A 10754-nucleotide genomic window follows, 5' to 3' on the forward strand; every position below is an offset into this window, starting at 1 on the left:
CATTTTTGGACAGAAAGTTTCTGATTTTTGCAATGTTACGTAGATGGAAAAAAGCTGTCCTTGAAACAGTCTTGATATGTTCGTCAAAAGAGAGATCAGGTCCAGAGTAACACCGAGGTCCTTCACAGTTTTTTTTGAGACGACTGTACAACCATCAAGATTAATTGTCCGATTCAACAGAAGATCTCTTTGTTTCTTGGGACCTAAAACAAGCATCTCTGTTTTGTCCGGGTTTAAAAGTAGAAAGTTTACAGCCATCCACTTCCTTATGTCTGAAAGGCTTCTAGCGAGGGCAATTTTGGGGCTTCACCATGTTTCATTGAAATGTACAGCTGTGTCATCCGCATAGCAGTGAAAGTTAACATTATGTTTTCGAATGACATCCCCAAGAGGTCAAATGTATATAGTGAAAACAATAGTGGCCCTAAAACGGAACCTTGAGGAACACCGAAATTTACAGTTGATTTGTCAGAGGACAAACCATTCACAGAGACAAACTGATATCTTTCCGACAGATAAGATCTAAACCAGGCCAGAAGTTGTCCGTGTTGACCAATTTGGGTTTCCAATCTCTCCAAAAGAATGTCGTGATCGATGGTATCAAAAGCAGCACTAATGTCTAGGAGCACGAGGACAGATGCAGAGCCTCGGTCTGACGCCATTAAAACGTTTTTACCACTTTCACAAGTGCAGTCTCAGTGCTATGATGGGGTCTAAAACCAGACTGAAGCATTTCGTATACATTGTTTGTCTTCAGGGAGGCAGTGAGTTGCTGCGCAACAGCTTTTTCTAACATTTTTGAGAGGAATGGAAGATTCGATATAGGCCGATAGTTTTTTTATATTTTCTGGGTCAAGGTTTGGCTTTTTCAAGAGAGGCTTTATTACTGCCACTTTTAGTGAGTTTGGTACACATCCGGTGGATAGAGAGCCGTTTATTATGTCCAACATAGGAGGGCCAAGCACAGGAAGCAGCTAATTCAGTAGTTTAGTTGGAATAGTGTCCAGTATGCAGCTTGATGGTTTAAAGGCCATGATTATTTTCATCATTGTGTCAAGAGATATAGTACTAAAACACTTGAGTGTCTCTTGATCCTAGGTACTGGCAGAGTTGTGCAGACTCAGGACTACTGAGATTTGGAGGAATACGCAGATTTAAAGAGGAGTCTGTAATTTGCTTTCTAATGATCATGATATTTTTCTCAAAGAAGTTCATGAATGTATTACTGCTGAAGTGAAAGCCATCCTCTCTTGGGGAATGCTGCTTTTTAGTTAGCCTTGTGACAGTATCAAAAATACATTTCGGATTGTTCTTATTTTCCTCAATTAAATCTTCACTTGAGGCCGTTGCATCCCAAATGACACCCTATTCCCTGCACCCTTTTCCTTACACCCAATTCCCATATGGGCCCTGGTCAAAATAGTGCACTGTGTAGCATCCCAAATGACACCCTATTCCCTGCACCCTTTTCCTTACACCCAATTCCCATATGGGCCCTGGTCAAAATAGTGCACTGTGTAGGAAATAGGGTCCCATTCAGCCATAGGCTACTGTTGTGTTACAGTCTACATGTACCTACAGTAGTCTGTCTGTAGGTTCAGCTCCTTCAGGGATGATCTGTGTCCCAAATGGCACCCTCTTCTCTTCATAGTTCACTACTTTTGACCTGAGCCCTATGCAAAAGTAGTGCACTATATAGGGATTGGGGTGCCATTTGGGATTCAGACCTTCTAAATACTTTTTTTATTTAACTTGGGAAGTCAGTTAAGAATAAATTCTTATTTTACAATGACGGTCTACCCCGGCAAAACCCTCCCCTAACCCGGACGATGCTGGGCCAATTGTGCGCTGCCCTATGGGATTCCCAATCACGGCCGGTTATGATACAGCCAGGGATCGAACCAGGGTCTGTAGTGATGCCTCTAGCACTGAGATGCAGTGCCTTAGACCGCTGCACCACTCGGGAGCCCGAAAGGAAACCTTAAAGTCCTCGAGCGTCTCAACAGGTGGCTGTTCTCTTTTTCTATTGACGTGATATATTTCAACACCCTGAACCCGTGAAACGTGCGTGTGTGAACTGCATCCATATCCTACATACGCTGCCCTCCACCCCCATGTTAGAAATGCTTAGGGTCTGATTCACCAGAAACAGACAGGAAAAGAGGACCACTCCCAGATGTAATTGCCTTTATAGAATTCAAAGCCAATGATGATAGCAGTGTTTGTTTTTTAATGTATTAAACCAGGCAACACAGGCGGATTTTGTATTCGTATAGTCAAGTTTATTGGTGCCATTCTCTGCTCAGTAACAGTGTTTCTCTGTGTGTCTCTGCAGTAGCAGGTCCTATCAATCTGTGGTTTGCAGTTCCACACTAACACGCTTCAAAGCTTTTGGGAGTCTGTGAAGGGTGTGTGTGTGTGTGTGAGAGGGTGCTTGCCGTGAAGCTTGGCTGATAAGATAACAAAGAGCTTTCTTTAAAACACACACAAGTGTGAAATAGACTGAAGGGGTAAATCTGTCCCAATGGAAGAAAAAACAATAACCACCAAGAAAATGAATAAACTAACCCCCCCCCCCCCACACACACACACACACACACCCCCCCCCACCCCCACACACACATTCTAGTGTTGAAGGATTCATTTATTTTAGTCAGGGAACAAAAGACAACACACACGCACACAGACATGCACACGCACACAGACATGCACACGCACACAGACATGCACATGCACACAGACATGCACACGCACAACCGTGTTTCTTCCTTCAACTGACACTTCTGCACTTGTCAGGTAAAGACGTCTGTAGTGAACGGCCGAAAAGCAGAGTAAACAATATTTAAATATTTTGCCATGGCAACAAGCTGTATGATTATGGTGGCAGGCAGGCAGGCTGCACTTGGGATTCAGATGATACAAATTAAGGGAACTCTGAACGGTTACCAAGGAGACGGAACAGGCCGGGGGTTAAAGTCCAACCTAAACACACCTTAAAGCTATTTTAGTTGACAGGAGGGGGAGAGAGAGAACGAGAAGGAGGAAGGGTATAGGGCTGTCTGTCAGCAAGGGGGAGAGAGAGAGAACCGTAGGGGAAGGATGAGGATGGCTGTAGGTCTGTCTGTCAGGAAGGGGAAGAGAGAGAGAACCGGAGGGGAAGGATGAGGATGGCTGTCTGTCAGGAAGGGGGATGGAGGGAGAGAACCGGAGGAGAAGGAGGAAGGGTGTAGGGCTGTCTGTCAGGAAGGGGGAGGGAGAGAGAACCGGAGGGGAAGGAGGATGGCTGTAGGGCTGTCTGTCAGGAAGGGGGGCGGGAGAGAGAACCGGAGGAGAAGGAGGAAGGGTGTAGGGCTGTCTGTCAGGAAGGGGGAGGGAGAGAGAACCGGAGGAGAAGGAGGAAGGGTGTAGGGCTGTCTGTCAGGAAGGGGGAGGGAGAGAGAACCGGAGGGGAATGGAGGATGGCTGTAGGGCTGTCTGTCAGGAAGGGCGAGGGAGAGAACCGGAGGAGAAGGAGGAAGGGTGTAGGGCTGACTGTCAGGAAGGGGGAGGGAGGGAGAGAACCGGAGGAGGATGGCTGTAGGGCTGACTGTCAGAGATAGCTACTCCTGGGAATTATGGGATCAGAGTCCAAAATACTGCTCATAGTGTGTGGGTGTGTTTTGGTTTAGGGTGTGTGCGTGTGTGTATTTTGGTTTAGGGCATGCAAGTGTGTGTGTGTGTGCATGTGTGTATTTTGGTTTAGGGACGTGTGTGTGTGTGTGGGGGGTGGTTGTGTTTTGCTGACATACCATCCAGAGGTTTCTAATCCAGTCTATTAAGGACCACCACAAACAGACACAACTACACTTAATTAAAATCAATGCTCTTTTCACCTCCTAACATTTGTTCTACTAAAGAAAATTGAATTAGCAAGTCAAAAATCGTTTTCTCTTTAATTAATGATCTTAAATGTTCATTTTAATGCCAAGTACTTTTGTCTTCAAATACATATATGTAGAATATGCCTTTTGAAATCCCCATAGAGAACACAACGATCAATTGGCTCCGATGACGTCACAGTTTTTCAGTTTCCCTGAAATCGCAACACGTTTATCTCCCGCTTTATTTGTTTCTTTCTTTCTCTCTGTCGCTCTCCTCCCTATCTCCCTATCTCTCTCTGTCGCTCTCCTCCCTCTCTCTCTGTCGCTCTCCTCCCTATCTCCCTATCACTCTCTGTCGCTCTCCTCCCTATCTCTCTCTGTCACTCTCCTCCCTATCTCCCTATCTCTCTCTGTCGCTCTCCTCCCTATCTCTCTCTGTCGCTCTCCTCCCTATCTCTCTCTGTCGCTCTCCTCCCTATCTCTCTCTGTCGCTCTCCTCCCTATCTCTCTCTGTCGCTCTCCTCCCTATCTCCCTATCTCTCTCTGTCGCTCTCCTCCCTATCTCTCTCTGTCGCTCTCCTCCCTATCTCTCTCTGTCGCTCTCCTCCCTATCTCTCTCTTTCGCTCTCCTCCCTATCTCTCTCTGTCGCTCTCCTCCCTATCTCTCTCTGTCGCTCTCCTCCCTATATCTCTCTGTCGCTCTCCTCCCTATCTCCCTATCTCTCTCTGTCGCTCTCCTCCCTATCTCTCTCTGTCGCTCTCCTCCCTATCTATCTCTCTCTGTCGCTCTCCTCCCTATCTCTCTCTGTCGCTCTCCTCCCTATCTCTCTCTGTCGCTCTCCTCCCTATCTCTCTCTGTCGCTCTCCTCCCTATCTCCCATCTCTCTCTGTCGCTCTCCTCCCTATCTCCCATCTCTCTCTGTCGCTCTCCTCCCTATCTCCCTATCTCTCTCTGTCGCTCTCCTCCCTATCTCCCATCTCTCTCTGTCGCTCTCCTCCCTATCTCTCTCTGTCGCTCTCCTCCCTATCTCTCTCTGTCGCTCTCCTCCCTATCTCCCTATCTCTCTCTGTCGCTCTCCTCCCTATCTCCCATCTCTCTCACACACAAACACACACATACACACTCCCAAGACCCCAAACAGAGAACAACAGCACAGGAAAGCTATTCTGAGAAGGCCTTAGTGATTAGCTTTAATAGACTATCTCCCTGTACACTATAACACTGGTGGTGCCCACTGTGTACAGTTGAACTCCAACAGGGTCAAATTCATTAGTGCACACTGTAGCACAACAGTGCAAAAACACTTTGCAACAGGAAACAAAAACAAGCTTTTCTTTTCAGGTTAGTCCGTTTCTGCCGTTTGGTGCCAAGTGAACACGACCCCAGGCTTCTGGTTGACTGGCTCTTTCCTTCATTAGCAGGGAAAAGATAAACAAACAAGCCAATCTGAAAAACCCTCAAACTGTAATAGTCATTATGGATGGATTGAAAACACAGTGTACCATGGGTTCAATGCAGGCACACAGATGTTCTGTCCCTTTGATTGGTGTGTTTTCAGTGTGTGTGTTTTCTTAGACATGGTGGCTGTAGTAAGTAAGTAGCCTTGCAGGTGCCAAGGCTTCATAGGAGCCGTGAGGCAGCTTGATGTACAAGTACACCCCCCGGACAGGAGTCTCTCAGGGCCTGGTATGATGGACCAATAGACGTTCTGTACTTATGAGGACAATAGTTCAACAGTTTGTCTGCGTCGTATCTGTTATGCCGACGCGCGACAAACGGTGTGTGTAAGTGTCCATGCAATGGAAGCATTGGGTTGACTTTTTATAGTCCTGCTAAATGTGGATTACACAAGAGTCTCTAGTACAGCACCACAACACTTAAGATACAACAGTAAAAACAATGGAGAACAGCGTTGTGTTTCAGCTCCCAGAGATTTCACTACAATAGAACGTGTAGAAGTGAAACATACATTCAACTCAGGACTTCCACTATATAGAACCAGGAACCTGGTATATTGTAATGTAAACAGTCATATAGTCTCAATTGAAATATATCAGACACAGATTAAACAAAATACCTCTACACCAAACCAAGCACCTTGACATGAGCTTCTTCTGTTACTGTAACTAACTGGTCATGTAATAAAGACATTAGGTTGTTCTGTTACTGTAACTAACAGGTCATGTAATAAAGACATTAGGTTGTTACTGTAACTAACTGGTCATGTAATAAAGACATTAGGTTGTTACTGTAACTAACTGGTCATGTAATAAAGACATTAGGTTGTTACTGTAACTAACTGGTCATGTAATAAAGACATTAGGTTGTTACTGTAACTAACTGGTCATGTAATAAAGACATTAGGTTGTTACTGTAACTAACTGGTCATGTAATAAAGACAGGTTGTTACTGTAACTAACTGGTCATGTAATAAAGACATTAGGTTGTTCTGTTACTGTAACTAACTGGTCATGTAATAAAGACATTAGGTTGTTACTGTAACTAACAGGTCATGTAATAAAGACATTAGGTTGTTCTGTTACTGTAACTAACTGGTCATGTAATAAAGACATTAGGTTGTTACTGTAACTAACTGGTCATGTAATAAAGACATTAGGTTGTTACTGTAACTAACTGGTCATGTAATAAAGACATTAGGTTGTTACTGTAACTAACAGGTCATGTAATAAAGACATTAGGTTGTTACTGTAACTAACTGGTCATGTAATAAAGACATTAGGTTGTTCTGTTACTGTAACTAACGGGTCATGTAATAAAGACATTAGGTTGTTCTGTTACTGTAACTAACGGGTCATGTAATAAAGACATTAGGTTGTTACTGTAACTAACAGGTCATGTAATAAAGACATCAGGTTGTTCTGTTACTGTAACTAACGGGTCATGTAATAAAGACATTAGGTTGTTCTGTTACTGTAACTAACTGGTCATGTAATAAAGACATTAGGTTGTTCTGTTACTGTAACTAACTGGTCATGTAATAAAGACATTAGGTTGTTACTGTAACTAACGGGTCATGTAATAAAGACATTAGGTTGTTACTGTAACTAACTGGTCATGTAATAAAGACATTAGGTTGTTACTGTAACTAACTGGTCATGTAATAAAGACATTAGGTTGTTACTGTAACTAACTGGTCATGTAATAAAGACATTAGGTTGTTACTGTAACTAACTGGTCATGTAATAAAGACATTAGGTTGTTACTGTAACTAACTGGTCATGTAATAAAGACATTAGGTTGTTACTGTAACTAACTGGTCATGTAATAAAGACATTAGGTTGTTACTGTAACTAACTGGTCATGTAATAAAGAAATTAGGTTGTTACTGTAACTAACTGGTCATGTAATAAAGACAGGTTGTTACTGTAACTAACTGGTCATGTAATAAAGACATTAGGTTGTTCTGTTACTGTAACTAACTGGTCATGTAATAAAGACATTAGGTTGTTACTGTAACTAACAGGTCATGTAATAAAGACATTAGGTTGTTCTGTTACTGTAACTAATGGGTCATGTAATAAAGACATTAGGTTGTTCTGTTACTGTAACTAACTGGTCATGTAATAAAGACATTAGGTTGTTCTGTTACTGTAACTAACTGGTCATGTAATAAAGACATTAGGTTGTTACTGTAACTAACTGGTCATGTAATAAAGACATTAGGTTGTTACTGTAACTAACTGGTCATGTAATAAAGACATTAGGTTGTTACTGTAACTAACTGGTCATATAATAAAGACATTAGGTTGTTACTGTAACTAACAGGTCATGTAATAAAGACATCAGGTTGTTCTGTTACTGTAACTAACGGGTCATGTAATAAAGACATTAGGTTGTTCTGTTACTGTAACTAACTGGTCATGTAATAAAGACATTAGTTGTTCTGTTACTGTTACTGTAATTAGGTTAACTGGTCATGTAATAAAGACATTAGGTTGTTACTGTAACTAACTGGTCATGTAATAAAGACATTAGGTTGTTACTGTAACTAACTGGTCATGTAATAAAGACATTAGTTACTGTTGTTACTGTTACTGTAACTAACTGGTCATGTAATAAAGACATTAGGTTGTTACTGTAACTAACTGGTCATGTAATAAAGACATTAGGTTGTTACTGTAACTAACTGGTCATGTAATAAAGACATTAGGTTGTTACTGTAACTAACTGGTCATGTAATAAAGACATTAGGTTGTTACTGTTAACTAACTGGTCATGTAATAAAGACATTAGGTTGTTACTGTAACTAACTGGTCATGTAATAAAGACATTAGGTTGTTCTGTTACTGTAACTAACTGGTCATGTAATAAAGACATTAGGTTGTTACTGTAACTAACAGGTCATGTAATAAAGACATTAGGTTGTTGTAACTAACTGTTACTGTAAGGTTAACGGTCATGTAATAAAGACATTAGGTTGTTCTGTTACTGTAACTAACTGGTCATGTAATAAAGACATTAGGTTGTTCTGTTACTGTAACTAACTGGTCATGTAATAAAGACATTAGGTTGTTACTGTAACTAACGGGTCATGTAATAAAGACATTAGGTTGTTACTGTAACTAACTGGTCATGTAATAAAGACATTAGGTTGTTACTGTAACTAACTGGTCATATAATAAAGACATTAGGTTGTTACTGTAACTAACTGGTCATGTAATAAAGACATTAGGTTGTTCTGTTACTGTAACTAACTGGTCATTTAATAAAGACATTAGGTTGTTCTGTTACTGTAACTAACTGGTCATGTAATAAAGACATTAGGTTGTTACTGTAACTAACAGGTCATGTAATAAAGACATTAGGTTGTTCTGTTACTGTAACTAACTGGTCATGTAATAAAGACATTAGGTTGTTACTGTAACTAACTGGTCATGTAATAAAGACATTAGGTTGTTCTGTTACTGTAACTAACTGGTCATGTAATAAAGACATTAGGTTGTTACTGTAACTAACTGGTCATGTAATAAAGCCATTAGGTTGTTACTGTAACTAACTGGTCATGTAATAAAGACATTAGGTTGTTCTGTTACTGTAACTAACTGGTCATGTAATAAAGACATTAGGTTGTTACTGTAACTAACTGGTCATGTAATAAAGACATTAGGTTGTTCTGTTACTGTAACTAACTGGTCATGTAATAAAGACATTAGGTTGTTCTCAGAATGGTTACAGGTTTGTAAAGGGTTGTAAAATACCGGTAACTTTCCCAAAATTCCCAAAGGTTTTCCAGAAATCCCGGTTGGATGTGTCCCTGAATCATAAGGGTATACGCAGGAATTCCGAAATCCTCCAACCAGGATTTCTGGAAAACCTTGGAATTTCAGACAAGTTAATGGAGTTTTGCAAACCCTGTAAAGGGTTCAACCCCAGTTCCAGACACCAATCAGTATTCCTCAATCCATTCCTAGGGGATCCTCAGGGGGTGCATGTTTTTGTTCTACCCCAGCACTAGCACATTCAGGTGCTGAGCCAGAACAACACCCAAGTGACGCAGCAGGCGCTAACAAACCGGATTAGAAATGATTAGTGTTGGGCTAGAACAAAAACCAGTACCCCCAGGAATGGCTTGAGCAACACTGTCAGACACATCTAACCTTTAAGACTAAAATGTGTCTCATGATCAAAACCACATGAGACATTTTCTATAACAACAGGATGTGTTCCTAGATATAGTGTATATAAACTACCGTTCAAAAGTTTGGGGTCACTTAGAAATGTCCTTGTTTTTGAAAGAAAAGCACATTTTTTTGTCCATTAAAATAACATCAAATTGATCAGAAATACAGTGTTGACATTGTTAATGTTGTAAATGACTATTGTGGCTGGAAACTGCAGATTAAAAAAATAATGAAATATCTATATTGGATTAGCTAACACAATGTGCCATTGGAACACAGGAGTGATGGTTGCTGATTATGTAGATATTCCATTTTAAAAATCTGCCATTTCCAGCTACAATAGTCATTTACAACATGAACAATGTCTATCTACACTGTATTTCTGATCAATTTGATGTTATTTTAATGGACAACACATATGCTTTTCTTTCAAAAACAAGTGACCCCAAACTTTTGAACGGTAGTGTACATTTGAACAGTAGTGTACATTTGAACGGTAGTGTACATTTGAACGGTAGTGTACATTTGACCGGTAGTGTACATTTGAACAGTAGTGTACATTTGAACGGTAGTGTACATTTGAACAGTAGTGTACATTTAGTGTACATTTGACCGGTAGTGTACATTTGAACAGTAGTGTACATTTGAACGGTAGTGTACATTTGAACAGTAGTGTACATTTGAACGGTAGTGTACATTTGACCGGTAGTGTACATTTGAACAGTAGTGTACATTTGAACGGTAGTGTACATTTGAACAGTAGTGTACATTTAGTGTACATTTGACCGGTAGTGTACATTTGAACAGTAGTGTACATTTGAACGGTAGTGTACATTTGAACAGTAGTGTACATTTGAACGGTAGTGTACATTTGACCGGTAGTGTACATTTGAACAGTAGTGTACATTTGAACGGTAGTGTACATTTGAACAGTAGTGTACATTTGAACAGTAGTGTACATTTGACCGGTAGTGTACATTTGAACAGTAGTGTACATTTGAACAGTAGTGTACATTTGAACGGTAGTGTACATTTGAACAGTAGTGTACATTTGAACGGTAGTGTACATTTGAACGGTAGTGTACTTTTGAACGGTAGTGTACTTTTGAACGGTAGTGTACATTTGAACAGTAGTGTACATTTGAATGGTAGTGTACATCTGAACGGTAGTGTACATTTGAACGGTAGTGTACATTTGAACAGTAGTGTACATCTGAACGGTAGTGTACATTTGAACAGTAGTGCACATCT

The sequence above is a fragment of the Oncorhynchus nerka genome, linkage group LG15 (assembly GCF_034236695.1).
Source record: "Oncorhynchus nerka isolate Pitt River linkage group LG15, Oner_Uvic_2.0, whole genome shotgun sequence".
Lineage (NCBI taxonomy): Eukaryota > Metazoa > Chordata > Actinopteri > Salmoniformes > Salmonidae > Oncorhynchus > Oncorhynchus nerka.